General features: G+C 31.9%; 1 protein-coding gene across 2 annotated transcripts in view; it reads right to left on the bottom strand.

Annotated features, from left to right (window-relative positions):
* The window catches only part of LOC114327743 (glucose dehydrogenase [FAD, quinone]), a 219085-nt gene that overhangs the window by 81136 nt on the left and 116184 nt on the right, over nt 1-21765 (bottom strand). For both annotated transcript variants that reach the window (XM_028276447.2, XM_050647889.1), the window contains exon 2: nt 4332-4364. The gene's annotated coding sequence lies outside the window, so the exon portion shown is untranslated. The remainder of the gene's footprint in view (nt 1-4331; nt 4365-21765) is intronic.

The following is a 21765-nucleotide window of genomic DNA, read 5'->3' on the forward strand; positions in this document are numbered from 1 at the left end:
TGTCTGACTGACAATATATTATGCTGACAATATTATATTCGGCTGAGTGCGTTGTAAGACAAAGATAGATTTGGAAAATATTACCACGGCATTGTGTTTATTTTTTTCGAATCCTGAAAAAACCAATAAATATTTTTGAAAAATTTAAACGCAGAATGAAAGACTTAATTATTACCGAGGGCCGAAAGTCCCTTAGAATAAATAAAAAGTTTATTTTGAATGATATATTTGAAATTAAAAATCACACTAAATTTTCCCTTAGTTTTTCACCCCTGTAACTTATTAAAATAAACATTATAAAAGTTCTCAGGGACTTTCGGCCCTCGCTAATAACGTGGTCTTTCATTCTGCGTTTAAATTTTTCAAAAATACTTATTAGCTTTCTCAGGATTCGAAAAAAATGAATCCCCATTTGAATAGCATTGCAGCGGAAAATACGTACCGATCCTCTTAAATGATGACGCATGGGTAAAGATTCGGGGACTCAACTGTACCTACAGTCCTACATAATAACTAAAATTCACAATTAACAATGTAACGTTGCAAACGTCACATCTTTGATATTTTATTTTTAAATAATTATTTTACCTTATTTCCTTTAATATTTCATTAATAATTATCTTCTTCTATTTGGTTTACCCATTTCCCCTTTAAACAATGGTTGGCGTCCGTTCTATAATAGGCAACCCTATTTACATTGCATCATCTCTTGTGTTCCGTGTTCGTTATTTCAAATTTCGGTCCAAGGTTCGTTGTCATGTCATTTTAATGTCAGTGACAACCCCCATATCTCATTCAAAGGCAGAGCATCTTCAAAAATAAATCATTTCTATTTCAACAAATCTTCCTCTTGGGGTGAGTTACATATAGTTTTTTTTAATAATTTCTTACAGTCATTATATTCCATCCATTCCATTCCTTCTTATAACATTTTTTATATCTAACCTTCAAATGTTCTATCATGTGTTTGGTTTTTATATTTTTTTTTCATCTATTAATATGCACGTGTGAATCAAATTTTAACTATTCTCCTCATCTTAATTTCATTTAAGTAATTTGTTCTTGTCATCTGCTACTCTTTTTGATTATATCTTGAAGAATGGTAGACTGGCACACTTTGGTTATTAACTTCTTGATCGTTGATATGTGTTTTACTCTTCTAGTTTTTGGGATAAAAATCAACGTCCTCCCTCCGGGAGCTTCAGGAATCCTCAATCGCCGGCGATATAACAACGAGGGACATGTCATCTAGACTGCAACCACATTCCATCTTGACTGCAACCAACCAACACCTGTAGGCCTGGTGGCCTAGAACATCCACGTCTCCAGAGCCAGTTGCAGAACCAGCAGCAGTACCATTCAACATCAAGAAGATACCATCAGCTACCAAAAGCCATAAGTATAATCCAGAATTGTCAGTTTTTGGCAAGAATTTTAATACATTTGTTAATGACATTTACTAAGTCATTTTATTTGTTATATCTTTATGAACAATAAACATGATTAGTTAAAATTATTGTTTTGTTTGCTTCCATTCCAATTTTCATAGTTCATATCTAAGGTTAGGACAAGACGAACACACACCTGAGTGACTGAGCTAAGCTAAGGGTGTAACGATGGCTATCTTAGTTGATTGGGGTAATATTTTCGAATATTGTTTCAATTAGCTGGGGTAGTCCATCGCTTAACTCGTTTCAATGGCGCCGCAACGTTTCTCATGTGTGCTAACTCGTTTCAATAATAATCTATTTTTTCAAATAGGCGAACAACTAAGTTCTTTTACACAAAAATATAATAAATTAACTATAAATAAACACTACTTTCCTATGAAACAACAATAACGAATTCTTAAAATAACACACTACTGCACTGAACAGATATCGACAAAGATAACAGAACAGATAAGAGAAAATCTGACGCAGGTTTGTCAAAATGACAGTGACAATTTCTCTATGTTGCCTAATTAGTTATTAATAGTTATAATATATTTGATTTCTTATTAGAAATAAAAAATTCTAGTAGGTCCAAAATGACACAAAATCTAGGCATGGGATAAAGAGTTTATTTGAAGAAAGTTTAATATTTTGTTCTTCGTATTGGCGGTACAGGCTCGTTTTTTTAATATTGTATTTAATTACAGAGTAATTTCCACATACTAATATATTCCTCAAATTGGGCTCTGTACCGCCATTCTTTATTATATCACGAATAAGTGTGCCAAATATCTCGACAAAATATTCAAAATTACAGCCGCAATCTTGTACCGCGAGTGTTGCTACCTATTGATAGCTACTGTAGCCTCTTAAATATTTTGTGTTGTTATGATGTGACGTCACTTGCTATGACGAGGCAATGACGTGCAATCGTATTTATACTGTACAAACCATAATTATTATTACTCTCTCATGCATAAAGATAGATTATATCCAAAAGATTAAGACTTCTTAATATATATGAAACACCGTGGTTTCAGCGCATAAAATGATTAATTAGAGATGATTAATTTACTTTCTACCATTTTGTTTTTAGCAAATTATTATTATTATTAATATTATTTGCTCTGCTTGAGTAGTTATTTTTTCAAAGACTAATATGGGACTTATTATAACTATTTTGTGGTTATAAACATCGTTAGTTGAACATTAATATTTAAAGACTTCAAAACTGTAATTTTAGTAAATAAATTTTCTTTTTACGGTTGTCTTATTTATTCGCGAAGAATACTCTTCGTATATTAAGATTCGAGAATTATATTGATGTATTTATGATGCAGTATGATTTAAGGAAATACATTTTTGTACTCATATGGAACAATATCAAACGTCCCTCATAGGGTGTCCAGAAACTCTACCGACAAACGAAGACAGGAGATTCCTCAGATAATTTTATGACAATTTAACCCAATTCACCTAGTCCGAAAATGCTTCCTAAGGGAGCTAGAGCTCTTTGAAGATGGCGCCATGTAATTAGTTTTTCTTAAATACCTCCAGAACGCTTCTATTTAGAAAAACGAAAATTGGTACACATATTTATCTTATATATCAATCGGTTTTAAAACGTCTTGCGACGTTGTCCGATGCCTAATTTCCATGACACTCTATCATCCCATTGGCCATCTCTAAGATCTCTTGCGCTCATCGCCTTCGTTACTTCCTCTCTCCAAGATTTCTTGGGTCTTCCTCTCTTTCTGCAGTTTGGTGGTACCCATTGCATAATTATTTTAGGGAGTCTTGGGTTATCCATCCTCTTACACAAATCTTCCAGAAATAAATCGATTCCATCCATTGCGAATTTCTAGTACCGGTCATAGGCGTACGTTTTGGGTAGGGCAACGGTGATTTTATCGCATAACTTTTTTGTCTTCAACTTTTAAGCATTTTTGATACTGGATTATTAAATTGTGAGGTATTATAGTACTAAAAGGTACTCTTACTTTAAGTCGATAGGATACACCGTTTTCTAGAAAAATCGATTTGAAAGTTTTTAGTTTTGGGAATTTGAAAAAAAAAGTTAAAAAAATTTAAAAAAAACCGATGTATTTTACCAACTTAAAGCAAGAGTAACTTTTAGTACTCGAATATCTCATAATTGAATAATCTAATATCAAAAATACTTAAAAATTAAAGACAATAAAGGTATGCTATAAAATAACTGTTGACCTACCCAAAACGGACGCCTATGACCGGTACTAGAAATTCGCCATTAATGAAATCGATTAATCTCTGGGATATAAATAAATGTACCAGTTTTTATCTTTCTAAATAGTTTTTTTTTAATCTTTTTTTTTAAATTCAAGGAGCGAACAATTTTCAAATCGATTTTTATAGAAAACGGTGTATCCTATCGACTTAAACTAAGAGTACCTTTTAGTACTAGAATAACTCACAATTAAATAATTCAGAGTCAAAAATGCTTAAAAATTAGAGACGAAAAATTTAGGCGATAAAATAACCGTTGCCCTACCCAAAACGGACGCCTATGACCTGTACTAAAAATTCGCAATGGATGGAATCGATTCATTTCTGGAAAGTAAATATGTATACCAATTTTAGTTTTTCTAAATAGAAGCGTTTTGGAGGTATTTAAGAAAAACTATTTACATGACGCCATCTTCAAAGAACTCTAGCTCCATTAGGAAGCATTTTCGGACTAGGTGAATTGGGTTAAATTATCTTAAAATTATCTGAGGAATCTCCTGTCTTCGTTTGTCGGTAGAGTTTCTGGACACCCTGTAAGTACCACTTCAACATAAGTAAGTGATGTATTATTAGGCAGAAAGCTCAAAGGAATCATTAAAGAAAGTTAAAATGTAAGAAATGAATACTACTTACTCTGTTTAAATCCTCAAAACGAAATTGTATGTCCTAAAAATAAAAAAAAGTTGTTATAAGGAGTGTCGAGCAGAATATAAGAAGGTATTGGCATTAGACAGAAAGCATTAATATGTAAAAATATAAAATATGCACTTTTTTCAGGTAACAAAAATACAGGTCATAAATTAAATCACGTAATCTGGGATCAAAAATAGTTCGATTGAACCTAACTTCCTTAGTACAAATGTGCAAAGAAAAAAAGTTAGAGTTCTTTGAAGTTACAAAATGAAAATCGATTTTTTCCGATATATCGAAAACTATTAGAGATTTTTTAATGAAAATGGACATGTGGCATTCTTATGGGAGGAACATCTTAAAAAGAAATTATAGTGCAATTTGTGCACACCATAAAAATTTTATGGGGGTTTTGTTCTCTTAAACCCCCCCCAAACTTTTATGTACGTTCCAATTAAATTATTATTGCAGTACCATTAGTTAAACAAAATGTTTTTAAAACTTTTTTGGCCTCTTAGTAATCTTTCGATAAATCAGCTTTAATCGAGATGCGGCTTCTTTTTAATATGTTTACATACAAATTTTATGGGGGTTTTGTTCCTTTAAACCCCCAAATGTTTGTGTACTTTCCAATTAAACTGTTATTGCGGTAACATTAGTTAAACAGAATGTTTCTAAAACTTTTTTGCCTCTTAGCATTTTTCCGATAAGGCATCTCTTATCGAGATGTGGCTTCTTTTCTAATATGGTTCAAAATATACCACAAACTCTAATTATTTATAAATAAATTTTCATATTATTACCAGTATAATCGTACTTAAATTTTTTTGCTCTGCGTAAAACTTTTTTGCCTGTTAGTATATTTTCATATTATAAAAATATAAATTATAGATTTTTCATATTATTAGCAGGTCTCTATAATCGTACTTAACCATACACAAATAGGTGGTGGATTTGAAAAATATTCAAAATATCTCGATAAAAACTAGCTTTTCGAAAAAGTACTAAGAGGCAAAAAAGTTTTAGAAATATTGTTGCTAACTAATGGTGACACACTGATAATTTAATTGGAACCTACACAAAAATTTGGGGGGGGGGTTTAAGGGAACAAAACCCCCATAAAATTTTTATGGGGTGCACAAATTTCACTATAATACACATTTCACTATAATTTTATTTTAATATGCTCCTGTCATAAGAATACCACATATCCGTTTTCAATAAAAAACCACAAAAAGTTTAGATATATTGGAAAAATCGATTTTTATTTTTAACTTCAAAGAGCTGTAACTTTTTTTATGTGAATATTTGTACTAAGGTAAGTTAGGTTCAATCGAACTATTTTTGGTCCCACAATATATGATTTAATTTGTGACCTATATATTTGTTACACCCTGTATATAGGTAACAAGCCCATTATATAACTGTCCATAGTCCTTACCATATTTTGGAGTTTTCTTTACCTGGATTATTAAGAATCCAGGTGAAATACAGCAATATAACAAGTGGTAGCAGTTTTTAGAAGTTTCCGAGAGAGGCCAAAGAAAAAAAAAAAAGGAAATAGAGCGCCCAATCTAGAAAAATGTAGTTTTTTCTACCTTAGAATAGACATTTATTTTAGCACATTTACAATTCTATGCTTTATTAATTTTTACTAAATCTTCATCGATATTTTCAACGAAAACTTTTCGTTTATAAATTCGCAAAAGTGTGTGTGTTATTCCGTTGCCGCTCCTGAAATATCTAGAGGCCACCTAGCGATGGATTCCTATGTAGTTTTGTCTTCTGAATCCAAATCTGAAAACGGCATTTCGCTATCTCTAACCATCTTCGAGATATCCGACCTCAAAGTCGTCATTGTGACGTCACAAGCCTCCTTTTAATTGTCATTTTCTGCCGACATAGAAACGTCAACTCTACTTCGTTTGACGCAACTAAACGTCAACATAAAATTTAAATGTCAGATAAACAAATTATGTTAATGTAATGTTAAATTCCACTTCACTATTTTCAAGCAAAACTGTTTATTTTGTATCTATTTATTTTTATTAGATATCAAATCTATATTATACGAGGTATGTCAAAAAATATGAAGTTCGATCAAGATTAAAGTGTCTTTATTTTTCACCAGTGGCGGCTGGTCAAGGTCGGCAGGGTCGGCAGTGTCGACCCACACATTTATGGACACATTATAGATTTTTTTAAATATATCAGTTAATCAGAGCTGATGATATTCGTTTCTGTGAAATAAAAAAAAATATCTGTGAGATAATACAGACTAAATTTTATTCATTGTTTTTAAAAGAATTCGATCGATCCATACGTTAAGTGATCCCTGTGTGCTGTGCGTAAGCGACTTTTCAAATTAATGATCCTAGCCAGCCATACACCCGACTGCGATTGTGGGAATTCAATGCCCGCTTCGGCAAGCCGTACCCAGATTGACCATTCGCTTGTAATAAGACGCTATGGAATATTAGCCGATAGGCAACCAATTATACATTCCCTGTATTTATTTGAATGACAAGTACGGCATAAAAACAATCTGCCGAGCGCAGCGGTGATCTGCAAACGACAACAAGACCAGGGCGCATCTGTAAAAATATTAGTAACATTAATTTGGACGTTGAGAGGTGACTCATATTTGTTTGCAGAAATTGCTTGAAAATAACTCATATAATAATATTTGAATTATTCTCCCTCAGAACCGACCCCTGGAGCACTTTGTGCCCGTGGTCACTTATAAGGCACATCATCTTCTGGGGTTTTTAAGGTTTTCGCACTGAATGCATGCAAATAGATTAAGTAGGCGGTTTTTGGGGTCGCTGAATACGAATACGCCATCAGAACCGACTCCCCAACCACCTGGTACACAAAGCTAAGTCATGTTATTTTCAGGAGTTTGGAGGGTTTTTGGGCATCAGGTGCAATGGGTGGTAGGTTTTGATGGCGTATGTTTGCTCAGCTACCCCAAAAACTCCCGAGTAATCTGTTTGTATAAATTAAGTGCCTAAAACCCTCTAAACTCTAGATGACGTGCCTTAGCAGTGAACCTGGACACCAGGTTTCCCGATAGTTCGTTTTGATGGCATATTCGTCCTCAGCGACCCAAAAACCCCCAAGTAACAAAATCTGGCCCTAATACACTTATTTTGACAGGTTTATGCACTTTTGGTTGCACTTTAAAATGCAACTATACATTTCCAGCCATTTCTCTATTGTTGACTTTTTTACTAGTGTCATCCTGAATGAAAAAAGTTGTAACTTTCTACGTGCTGTATTTAAATATCGAATTATTTTTTCCTAAATGTCCTGGTCTATTTATTATTAATCACATAAAGGTCGTTAAGCCAAATGTTTACGCTCGCGTACTTGTAAATTGTACACGTCGTGTGAGTGCCCTGTTTGCCATTGCAATCGCAAACTCATATACTTTCCAAGTAGGTGAATAATTCTATACTTGCGAAGTACAGGAGTCGTTTGAGGCCGGCTTAAGACTAATGGCAATTCGTTAAAGAGTTCTAAAAACAACAGTTTTTTTATAAATATGCAGACTAAAAATCTAAAAACTAAATAACTCAGAAAATACAAAAAATCGCCGATATTATTAATTAACCTAAGAAATTGAAAAATCAATAGTGTCAAAATTTCATAAATGTTACTAGTGTCGAAATTTCATAATTTAGTGGTGTAAACTAGCCTGTGGTTGCACCAGTTACAAAAAAGCATTACAGGGCGGTAAATCTGAATTACTCCTCCTAGTTTTAAAAAACAAGGAGATGTTTTTCCCTTTTTGTTCCGTTTGCGGTTGAAAAGATAAATTGTGATACATTTTTGGAAACCAGTTCTTAATAGGATTACTACATCCATTTTATACATAAATTGGAAAAGTATCGTTTTTAAAAACTAATTAGTAATAATTTGCAACCTCACAATATGTATTTATGATGGGCACGCCAGGTTTCCTCAAAACCAGTGGCGGCTCGTGATTTTTTCAATAGGGGAGGCTATACCTAACTGTAAATTTTCTAGACAAATTTGTACTAGCAAAAAAAAATCCGACAAAAAAATCTAATTTAGGCCCCCATTTTTTTGACCATTTTTGAAGTTATACTTTTTTAGGCGCGATTGAGATTGAGGGTGAATTTATATTGATCTGCGCGCATGCGCACACCGACAGTATGATATTAGTCGTTATACGGGCTCTGATTGGGTGTTGAAATGATCTGTCAATAATAAATAATTGTTCAATATGAAAGTAAACAAATGTATAATATATTAGTTTTATTGTTGTGAGGACAGAAACAAAAAAGTTTATAATTGTAGTGACATTTAAATAGTTTTTAAAAGCAACAGGTACGTAAAAATTGTAAATGTATCATAGGTACCTACCTATTTGAACCTACCAAAATACATAGTATGTAATACTTTTATTTACATAATTTGATTACCATCAAAATTTCTATCAATTCACCTAAGATATTGTTTTCTTACTCTACGTTTTGTTGTATTTTTTCAATTCTAAATCATTTCAATTCAAAATCAAAATAATTTAGTTTAATTCAAAAATGTCAAAAGCTTAATCCGTTTAGTTAGTCGATCTTCGCACATAATGACACATTGCCTCCGTGGCGAAGCGTTTAAGGCGAATGAATCTCAATATACCAACCGCGCTGATAGCTGGTTCGAATCCCAATAAAAACTTTTATTTTTTTAATTTTTTTTATACATTTTATGATCGTAAGTATATTTATTATATAATTTTATTTTCAGAAAATACGTATTTAGTTAAAAAAATTTCCGACAATTAATGTTCAGAAATCATTTGTGGCATTTTTAATGTGTTTGTGTGTGTTTTATTCTTTTATTATTTTAATTTTTGGCACTGTTTTAATAAAAATATTTGAGAAGTAGTAAGTATAAATTAGTTTAATATTTAAATAAAATATAAATAAAAAGTATATTAATTTCGTTTAAATCATATAATAGAAGTATAACTTCTTACGTGCGTACAAAGTACCCACACATTCTTTTTTATTTACATTTTATAATATCATCATAATTCATAATTATTTCATAATATCATATCATTTTAAAAATAGTTAGTATAATTGTAAAAGTGTATTACCAAAGTTTGTGTCGTTTATTTGTTAACAATTCTAGCTCTGTAAGTAGATATGCATATCAAAATAAATACAGATTTGAAGTTTTGCAGTCCATACAGGTTGAAGGTTTACATTGTTTAAGATACTCAACTAATTTTTTTTAATTCTAAGAGCGACTTACTCTGCGAATGCAAAAACACGGTAAATTACCGATATTTTGCTTTGCATTACAGATATCGGAAAAAGTTATTGAATCAAGTTGTTCCAAATATTTTTCTAATCCCACATACCAAATTTCACCACAAAATTCGCACTTTTAGTTTTTTTTTTATTTGTAGTCAGGATCCTAAAATTCGCAGAGGAGGCTGCTGGCCGAAAAATCTCACTTGCCCGATCTCCGGGCAGCGTGTGCGTTAAGCGATGTGCAGCTCTAAGGCTACGGCTCCACGGGCGAGAAATTGACGCTAGCAGTAGCCGTAAACGAACTTAAGGTTCCGCGGAACGGAATAGGAATAGCCGAACTGAACCGACTACGCACAAGTCCTGTAGTCGGTACAGTTCGACTATTCCTATTCCGTTCCGCGGAACCTTAAGTTCGTTTTACGGCTACTGCTAGCGTCAATTTCTCGCCCGTGGAGCCGTAGCCTAAGGAGACCGGGTCTCCTTAAACCATCCTTAAACGCTGCTGGGCTACGCGGAGCATTAGCAAGTGAGATTTTCCGGCCAGCAGCCTCCTCTGCGATTTTAGGATCCCGACTACAAATAATGAAAAAACTAAAAGTGCGAATTTTTTGCTGAAATTTGGTATGTGGGGTTAGAATATTATTTGGAACAACTTGTTCAAATAACTTTTTGCGATATCTCTAACGCGAAGCAAAGTAAGCAAAACAGTGTAGCGTGTGTAAAAAATTTATGGGGAGGCTAAGCCTCCCTTGCCTCCTCTGACCAGCCGCCACTGCTCAAAACGACTCTACCTTATCGGCAGAGTCTACGAGAAGTGTACTGTAAATTGAAGCTGTAATCACAAAAAAGAAATATGTATGACTTTGTACTCACTTTATAACGCTCATAAAATTACGTGATCTTTATTTCAATACATTTTTTTTATAATTCTCGTATCAAAGTTACGCGTGAAGTTAGTCGTATTGATGACAGTTGGAGAAACATGGGCGACCTTTTTATGATATGCTTAACTTCAAATTATGGTGTGGTCACCAAAAATGTCAGGTGACGACGCTAGGTGTCGCGTCAGTCATGCACAAAGCGAATAATTCGAAATGATTTTTTATGCCGGCATCATTTAACATTTAGTTACCGGGACCTGATGATGATGTGTATATTATAGACAGCGAAACGGGTTGACCGGAGTAGATAATAAACTGATTGTGAGAACGTCTTTTATTTTAAAATATTGAATCATTACTACATTTACTACGTCTTTTATTTTATTTCTTATTTTAATATTTATTAGTTTATCTGACAAAAACTTTACCTGACACTTATTACGTGACTAAACATCATAAATAATATTGTTCTGAAGCTATTTATTTGTGGCATTTATGTAATTTAGTATTCTAACTGGGAAATAAGCCACAATTGAACTTAAAATAGTTATTTTCCTAACTAGTGCGGAAAGTGATACTTTCACGCACGAGACTGCCGTTGACTTCCCGCAAGCAGTCGATTGCGGGGAAGACACTTTCCGCATGAGTTAGGAACAATATTTTTTCTAGGGCTGTACGTTTGGAAAAAGCCACAAAAAATAGAGTTATATCAATTTTTATTTAGAATCGAAAATACACAAATTAATGGTTGTCAAAACCAAACTTTCAATATAATGGATTACCACGACGACGATATTAGTTTCCATGACGACAATTCAAAACCATTGTAATTTTCTACTGATCTGACTTTTAAACATTAGGTCAAAATAATTTTATTTCATCGAATTATCAGTAGTAATTGCACAAGAGCTCTGAAATTATTGAATTTTTCCCGAGTGACACTTTGACAGTTTTAATTTCACGAGCCGAAGGCGAGTGAAATTATGTCAAAGTGTCACAAGAGCAAAAATTCTATATTAATTTCAGAGGTCGAGTGCAATTTGTTGCGATTATTTCATGAATAAAACTGTTCAAAACCAAAATTTTATTGTAATTTATTTATGTAAGTACCATTAAACACACAGTTTTTATAAATATTTGACGATTGAAAGTCATCACTTTTATAATTTTTAAAACATTAATTGTCATTAATGTCACTGAATGTATTTTTTCGTAGCAACGAAGGGCATCTGACGTAATATACTTAACGACGGGAGATTATCAAAAATTATCGATTTAATTCAGATTTCTGTAGCTTTCTATTGGTCAGAATCTCCTATGAATGAAATAATCGCGCTAATTTCATGAAAACAAGAACACAAAAAGATAAATTTGAAATTAAATATTAGATAATATCTAAATATTAGTTTATTGCATGTATTATAATAATAATATATTATAATGCCATGTTACATGGTATTTTACTTTCCCGCACGGCGTGCGGGAAAGTGCAACTGTCGGAAACGAAATGCGTGCGTGAAAGCGGCTCTTTTAGCACGGCCGTAGAAAAAATTATTTTATTGATGTGTCGACTTCCACTTCGGACGTCGTTATCAAAATACAAAATTTTAATAAATTGAATAAAAGTGTTGTTGCTTAGCAAAAAAATTCTTCTAATAATTTAATTTAATCTGATACATTCTTGTCGGCAATTCAGACAAATGTATATTAGGTATACATTTTAAAGAAGAATATGTACAAAAAAATGATTTTGCCAGTATTTAAAAGTTGCGTTCTTGGGACAACTTTATTGAAAGATAGTTCATTAGATTACATGAAATCAACTTTAGCTCAAGAATATCCGTTACAAAAAAAATCATAGCATGTAATCTGTCTTTAAAAAGACAACCGCATGCAATGATGACAGTAAAATTCTCGTGTTAGTGATTCCATAGTAAATCACGACGAATAACCAGAAAAAAACCTCCTGGTACTATTCCAACATTGTCAGTATTTGGTCTTACTCTCAAAACTAACACCAAATTATGATTTTATATGTACCTATATTATTTTAAATTATAAATAATATTAATAATACATACATATATAAATAATAATAAAATATAAATTCTGTACTATCCTCGATATGTTATTGACTTACTAATCATGGTATTTTCTTTCTATTGACTTCCTCTTTTAGTATGGGTAATCATTCATTTAGCATACTTAGAGCCGCTTCTTTGATTCTTCTCCTTTTACTATCTGTTTCTTTCAGGACTATACTTGAATATTTCCACTGAACTCTTTGTTCATTGTCCCATGCGTATTGACATATTTGAGATCTATCAAATTCTAATGTTCACTTATTCTAACGTTTAATGAACTTCATGTTTCACCTAAATAAAATTGTTCGTATGCACAAAGTATATTATAAATGCAAATCTTTGTTCTTTCTTGTTCATTGTTACGTTTAGTTTTCGTCTTTTTGTATAGACATGACTGTCTGTTTTTTCAATGTGCGTCTAGTAAGTTGACGTTCCATCGTTTTCGTGATCGTCTTCCTATTGGAGAACCGTTTCTCGCTGTCCTGACTACCCTATTTGTTCTCATTCGGCTTATGTGGTCATTCCATTCTATTTTTCTCTTTCTTACCCAGTTATTAATGTTACGTCTAAATTTAGATAATTTAATTGTTACGTTTAGTTTTAGATATAATAGATCTGAATGTGTTTATTGATTTGAATGTTGTTGAAATGTTGAATTTCTTTCTTATTTTTTACGTTTCTCGTATGTTCCTTTTATATCATAATAGTTATTACCAGAGAACACTATATATACACGAAATTTTCGATTTTCTAAATATGACTGAATTGAAAATTGGCCCAACTCCCATCTTAAAGTTCAGGAAAAGACTCACCCATTCATATGTCAACCATCCATTTTGGTCCAAGGGTGTGGATTTTACGGCCCTTCCTATTTAGGGTCTGTTTTTCGTTCTCATCCCCAAAACTCCCAAAAACTTCGTATATTTAACTCCGACCTTTGCGGCTTCTAATAGAAGCGATCATTACCTTTCCAACGCATGTCTATAATTTTGAAAATCGGTTATACCGTTCAAAAGTTACCGAGCTCAGAAATATAAGTCAATTTTTATTTAAAAAAGGAAAATGTTTGCGGATATGTATGTATGTATGTGTGTGGAAAAGTTAAACGGATCTGAATTTCTTTTCTGTGTTTGAAGAGAGGGTAAAGGACGATTCATAACCGGTGTAGTTTGTAAGTTTTGACTACCCGTAAGCCAGCTATAGGACTTGGTAGGTAGAAAACGGCATATTTTTGGCGGTATATATCTTCAGTTCAAGATAAGACAGGAGAACATCTTCAATATCAACAAGAATATCTTCAATAGCTTTAAGTTAAGCTTTTAAATGTTGTCTAAGCTGTCAGGATAAGACATACACACGGCTCAGTATAGCCGAAAAACTGAAAAACTAAACTTTGAAAATTTTGGTTTTTCGACCATTACTCAAAATTTCAACCAACGAATTACGCCAATAACTGAGCGATTGTAGAAAGACTCTAGACGAATCTAGCGGTGTATACCTTATATCCGGGAAAATTCGAATTTTTAAGTTATAGGCTTCAAAATTATGATCAAATCTATTTCTTATGGGAAAAACGGTTTTTCAAGCTCAATAATTCCTGTAATAGCTTCAGTTATCATACTTGACCTTAGGTGCATAATATACTACTTATCAATACGTTTCAAACTCAATTTTAGTGAACAAAATCGGTTAAGCCATTTAGAAGTTATTAAGCTACAAAAGTATTAATCCAATTAACGATTATTCCCTAAATGGTTTATGTAGTTGTAGTAGCTACGACGCTAATTTGATCGGACAACGGGCAATCCGAGTTCATTTACCGGCCATACCAATATTTTTTTAATCTGTTTCGAATAGAAAAAAAAATCTAATGCACATTCGATGGGCACTAGATCATTTGGGAGATAAGGCGACAAAGGCGACCATTTATAAAGCTTAACGTGTAATTTATACATTTAATTTTTAAATAACTTTGAAAAACTCATGATACAAGAATAAAAATACAAGTGGCGCATACAATATTCCAGCTACAAAAGATCTGATATGAATATTACTTGGCTCGAAGATGTATTTTCATTTTGATGCAAAACAAAATTCTAGTTTTATTTTAAAAAATGTTTTCATAATATTTGCTAAATTTGAAGTAAACGCGCCAAAAAAGAGTTTCAAAATTGAAACTGTATCAAAGTTACTCTTCTGTGGCGCGGTTTACTTCAAACTGGGCAAATATTATGAAAACATCTTTTAAAATAAAACTAGAATTTTGTTTTGCATCAAAATGAAAATACATTTTCGAGTCACGTAATATTCATATCAGATCTTTTGTAGCTGGAATATTGTATGCGCCACTCATTTTTACAGCGTTTTGCGGTTTTTATTCTTGTTTATGATACTAGTGTTAAAAATACAATTTTAAGGCACGCATGTTAAGGTTTGTAGAATGAGCGAAGCGAATTCTGCAATTTACATGAGTGCCTTAAAAATGTAATTTTAACAAGTATATCATACAATATTTTTTCTACAAACGTCTTATATATCAACAATTATAATTTATTTATTCTCAATTACAGGACAATACCTTCAAAACTTTTACTTGAACTTGACTGACATTCCATTTTTATATTTTTTTCTACAACCACTATTCAAAGTGCACTTTTCTGCACGGTTTTATGTTAGCAAACTTGATATTTTCTCACAGTATAAGATATTTGACATTAGTGTGCAGAAAAGTGACGTTTCTGTGCCGCAAAGTGACGTTTCTGTGCCGCAAAGTTCTTTTCTGCACAGTTGACTACCTCATTCTGAGTAACGCTATATTCTGTTTACATCCTTGGACTACCGCATTCTGAGTAACGTTATATTCTGTTTACATCCGTGGTTAAACTTTAGACAAATATATAACCTATAAGACAATTATTATATTTAACTATAGCATAGAAACTAAATTATGGATGTTACAACTGTTTTATTTTACAATTTTATTCTTATTAAACATTTTATAATTATCAAATAACCAATAAGCATTTAGCAACCTGTGCAAGAGACGTCGAATGAAGTAGGTTTTGTGTAAATCCGTGACTGCATAAATATAATGTCAATAATGTGTAATAATTATTGTTTAAATTTAAACAAATTAAGGCAGTGCATTAATTTTTTAACTGATTTCTGTGCAATTTATTTAGGTATAAGGAATTTAAATTGATTAGTAGGTATTAATTAAATACAGTTTAAAATTTATCACATAGGTACCTATTATAATTAATCGTCGTTTGGAAATTGTGATTTTTATTTTTAGGAAAAACTGTGCTTGTAGAAAAAGTATAGTGTGAAACACGTGCAGAAAGGTAATTTCTCACTCGTTTGAATTGCGGCACTCGCTTGCGCTCGTACCGCAACTTTTCAAACTCGTGAGAAATTAGTACCTTTCTGCACTTGTTGCACAATATACTATTGTACATTGAAAACGAACGTTCGACATCGACATATGTAATTGGAGCATATTTCAGAGCGGATAATAAATCTGGCATAATTTGTAATTCGTCGGAAAATGTCCCATTCAAAACTTTAGCAACATTAGATAAAAACGAAAAACCTTCATTCATGTCGAAAATATATTTCATTTTTTTTTAAATTAATTGACCATTACTTCCAGGTCCCGATTTAATTTTCGTCTTTAAATTATCTATTAATTTTACTGACTCACATAAATTTATCTATTGTTTTTCTAATAAGGTAATTGTGGTAAATATTAATTTATAATTGTCATTGATATAAGCGAGTTCCTGTTTCAATTTGGGATTTTTTAATATTTTTTTTTGCTTCTCGAATGGCTTCGGAAATATCATCATCAAATTCTGACATAACTAATTCCATTTCATTGCAGTGTTCAAAGTAAAAAAAACTGCTTCGAGCCAGGTTCCCCACCTTGTAATTACTGGTTTAGGTTGCAAAGGGACACCGGGAAGTCTTTCTTTATATATTTGCACCCTCAACGGAGCCTTTACAAAAACTTTTTTCATAAAATTTATAAAATTATTTACCAACGGAAACAGATTTCTTATTTCTCCAGCAATTCTATTTACCCCGTGGGCTACACAAGTGCAATGAATTAAATTAGGATAAAAAATCTTTAAATCTTTTAACATATATGCCGCAGCATCTGAAAGCATTAAAACTATTTTATTCACTGGTATAGGGTTGGGTAAAAAGAGGTTAAAACTGCTTAAACTATCCCGCAGAGATATTTGGGCTAACTAAAAGGAATTTAATTTTTCCAAATTACGTTTATGAAGTGGGGTTCCACAATTCTGGTCAATAAAGTACTTTTTTCTACTCGAAATCTGAGTATGTTACTTACTACTCTAGTTATGTTGTGGGACGAGAAAAAATAAAACTTACCGATTTGCCGCATGGTTTACAAAATGCTCCATCTCCTTCTAGAGAAAGATCCGAATAAGATCCATAGCCTTAATTTAGATGTCATCTTTTCACACAAATGTCTAAAACGTTTTAAAACGTGTTCTTTGCTTTTCGGTATACGCAACAAAACTAAACTAGGATATAGCAATTTGTGACTAAACTCTGATACATTAACCGACTGTACAACTGATAATAAACTAATAAAGCTTAGGGATTTCCAAATAGTTAACCCTCAAGTCTCGATCAGGTACATTTTCCTAGAAATCTGTTATATAAACAAACCATTGATATTTTATTATTGACCCAAAATTTTATTATAGAATGGTTTAGTATTAGAATAATATCATGGGTAGTACCATGAAATTTTAAAAAAGGCACAAATAGGCGGAATTTACGAAAAAAGGCAAAAAGTGCAAAAAACAATTATAATAGGCAAAATAGGCAAGAAAAGGCATTTTGCCTATAATCCGAGCTTTAGTTATTACCAGAGAACACTATATATACACGAAATTTTCGATTTTCTAAATATGACTGAATTGAAAATTGGGCCAACTCCCATCTTAAAGTTCAGGAAAAGACTCACCCATTCATATGTCAACCATCCATTTTGGTCCAAGAGTGTGGATTTTACGGCCCTTCCTATTTAGGGTCTGTTTTCCGTTCTCCCCCAAAACTCCCAAAAACTTCGTATATTTAACTCCGACCTTTGCGGCTTCTAATAGAAGCGATCATTACCTTTCCAACGCATGTCTATAATTTTGAAAATCGGTTATACCGTTCAAAAGTTACCGAGCTCAGAAATAAAGTCAATTTTTATTTAAAAAAGGGAAAATGTTTGCGGATATGTATGTATGTATGTGTGTGGAAAAGTTAAACGGATCTGAATTTCTTTTCTGTGTTTGAAGAGAGGGTAAAGGACGATTCATAACCGGTGTAGTTTGTAAGTTTTGACTACCCGTAAGCCAGCTATAGGACTTGGTAGGTAGAAAACGGCATATTTTTGGCGGTATATATCTTCAGTTCAAGATAAGACAGGAGAACATCTTCAATATCAACAAGAATATCTTCAATAGCTTTAAGTTAAGCTTTTAAATGTTGTCTAAGCTGTCAGGATAAGACATACACACGGCTCAGTATAGCCCAAAAACTGAAAAACTAAACTTTGAAAATTTTGGTTTTTCGACCATTACTCAAAATTTCAACCAACGAATTACGCCAATAACTGAGCGATTGTAGAAAGACTCTAGACGAATCTAGCGGTGTATACCTTATATCCGGGAAAATTCGAATTTTTAAGTTATAGGCTTCATAATTATGATCAAATCTATTTCTTATGGGAAAAACGGTTTTTCAAGCTCAATAATTCCTGTAATAGCTTCAGTTATCATACTTGACCTTAGGTGCATAATATACTACTTATCAATACGTTTCAAACTCAATTTTAGTGAACAAAATCGGTTAAGCCATTTAGAAGTTATTAAGCTACAAAAGTATTAATCCAATTAACGATTATTCCCTAAATGGTTTATGTAGTTGTAGTAGCTACGACGCTAATTTGATCTGACAACGGGCAATCCGAGTTCATTTACCGGCCATACCAATATTTTTTTAATCTGTTTCGAATAGAAAAAAAAAAAACTAATGCACATTCGATGGACACTAGATCATTTGGGAGATAAGGCGACAAAGGCGACCATTTATAAAGCTTAACGTGTAATTTATACATTTAATTTTTAAATAACTTTGAAAAACTCATGATACAAGAATAAAAATACAAGTGGCGCATACAATATTCCAGCTACAAAAGATCTGATATGAATATTACTTGGCTCGAAGATGTATTTTCATTTTGATGCAAAACAAAATTCTAGTTTTATTTTAAAAAATTTTTTCATAATATTTGCTAAATTTGAAGTAAACGCGCCAAAAAAGAGTTTCAAAATTGAAACTGTATCAAAGTTACTCTTCTGTGGCGCGGTTTACTTCAAACTGGGCAAATATTATGAAAACATCTTTTAAAATAAAACTAGAATTTTGTTTTGCATCAAAATGAAAATACATTTTCGAGTCACGTAATATTCATATCAGATCTTTTGTAGCTGGAATATTGTATGCGCCACTCATTTTTACAGCGTTTTGCGGTTTTTATTCTTGTTTATGATACTAGTGTTAAAAATACAATTTTAAGGCACGCATGTTAAGGTCTGTAGAATGAGCGAAGCGAATTCTGCAATTTACATGAGTGCCTTAAAAATGTAATTTTAACAAGTATATCATACAATATTTTTTCTACAAACGTCTTATATATCAACAATTATAATTTATTTATTCTCAATTACAGGACAATACCTTCAAAACTTTTACTTGAACTTGACTGACATTCCATTTTTATATTTTTCTTGACATTACATCAAAACTGCCAATACGTAAATCATAACAACTATAGAATAACATTTACTTTTATTGTTATATATTCTAGCAAATCTTAATAGTTTTTTTCTACAAACGTGTTAAAAATGCAATAATACAGTTTAAATTAAATTTTAAAAAACCTCTAAAAAACCTTTTTCAAATTGCGCAAATTGTACTGTTAATATTAATGTTAATAAATGAAATATACACAATATTTTGACGTTTGTTTTCAAAATTTGACATTTTAATTTTAACTGCAGTGCCTTAAAAATTTTAAAGCACCCAGTGCTTTAAAGTAACATTTTTAACGCTCCTATGGAGTGCTAAATGTTGCATTTTTAACACGTTTGTAGAAAAATAATGTTTGATTTGTTTTGTCATTTATACAGATTTTTTGCAGTGCCTACAATAGTTCTGCACAATCCCATTTAAAAGTAGCATTGTTTTAATTGTTCCGTATCGATTCATACGATATACAATAATATGCAATTTTGAACCGGTTATTCGAACCAGTAAATAATAAAAGTCCCATATTACCGATTGGCATTGACCTTGATTTTTAATAAATTATTTAATTAATCGATACTCTGGTAGTTACCGCAAATAATAACTGTCTCTAAATAATGTCTCATTGATCGTTTATTTTATGAATTATTTAGGTTGAAGAGAAAATATCGAAAGACAGTTGACAGTGCAATAATTTATATTGTGTGTAACAGTAATATTTGTAGACCTGATATCAATAAACAATTTTGTTTTGTTTTTGTTTTGTTTTCTTCTAATTTGCTAAGAACTAATTTGATGTGGCTGCACACGACGGTGTCGTCGGTGCAGGCATGATCCCTTAGGTATACCAAACTTTGTGCTTGTGGCGATATTTGTTTTCAATAACAATAGCTTTCAGCCCACTTTGTTTTAAGTAGAGTATTATAAATACATGTATTATAACGAAGTTACTTCTTTTAATAACCCCGTCACAGGAACCAGCGTCTACTAAAACCTGATACTCCTACTTTAAGCATTTTTCGTTTGTAGAAGTTGTCCCACCGACCTCACTCCTACTAATTATTTTGAGACATCCCATCGGCTCAAAATAATTTATAATTTCAAAAAGAAACATTGGCCCAACTACGACTTTTTTTAAAATGTGTAGTTTTACAGAAAAATATGCTCATAAAACCTTGTTAAGTTCGCCATAAGAAATACACGTAAAGATACGTTATGCATTTATTAATTGATAATTATTAAAATAATTAAAAAGTTCAAAATATTTCCAAAAAAATATTTTTACGCTCTTTTCAATGGCGGTATTATCTTTTTGAAAAATAGTATATACAGGGTGAGAAAAAAAAACATATTTTTACATAAAAAACAGAGAAAAACACAACTTCAGGTAAACCTATTCTTCTGGTTCTCAAAGTAGATCGTATAAATCAAGAAAGGAACCTATATACCAAATTTGGTTAAAATCGGACTTTTCGTTCGAAAGTTATCGCGCTATTCCACATTCACATAGCAAATTCCCAACATAAACAAACGCACGTGTTAACGATTCGTCCACTGATTCGTCAAGAAGCTATTAAATATAATTTATCGCCCTAAATGAGGCGGTTTCTCATTTTACAGGTCCTAACTTGTCAGTCTGCATCTGCAAATTCAAATTGTATTTTTTAGCGTGTTGGTTATTAAGATAATATTATTTTGTGTTATGTTAGGTACTTTACAGTAGTTATTGTTGAGTTATTAATTAAGACTGGTCGTGTTTTATAGTTTTATGTTTTATAGTCGTGACATGAAATTTAACATACATATAGCTAATATGTCAAAGATAAAAGTAATACTGTGCCGATGTGTGCTTTGGTCCTGGCAAAAAAATACACCTTCAAAATAAGCCCGGAAATGGGTGGATGGTAAAACATAAACTTATAATATGATGCTACTTTATTGAAAATGTCCACATTGTTATGTATATCTCAGTTAATAAATATTTTATTTTACCACATTTTTCTTAAGGACATAGGCGCAAAATTTCGCCTGTCAAAATTTTAAATGTGTTTTAAATGTATTCATTTTTTTCGAGTCCTGTGAAAACTACTAAATATTTTTGAAAAATTTAAAGGCAGAATGAAATATTACATTATTATTGAGGGCCGAAAGTCCCTGAAAACTTCTATAATGTTTATTTTAATAAGTTACAGGGGTGAAAATAAAAGAGAAAATTTAGGGTGATTTTTAATTTCAAATATTTCACTAAAAAGAAACTTTTCATTTATTCTAAGGGACTCTTGACCCTCGGTAATAAGGTAATATTTTATTCTGCCTTTAAATTTTTCAAAAATACTTATTAGTTTTC

The sequence above is a fragment of the Diabrotica virgifera genome, chromosome 3, assembly GCF_917563875.1.
Source record: "Diabrotica virgifera virgifera chromosome 3, PGI_DIABVI_V3a".
In the NCBI taxonomy this organism is placed as follows: domain Eukaryota; kingdom Metazoa; phylum Arthropoda; class Insecta; order Coleoptera; family Chrysomelidae; genus Diabrotica; species Diabrotica virgifera.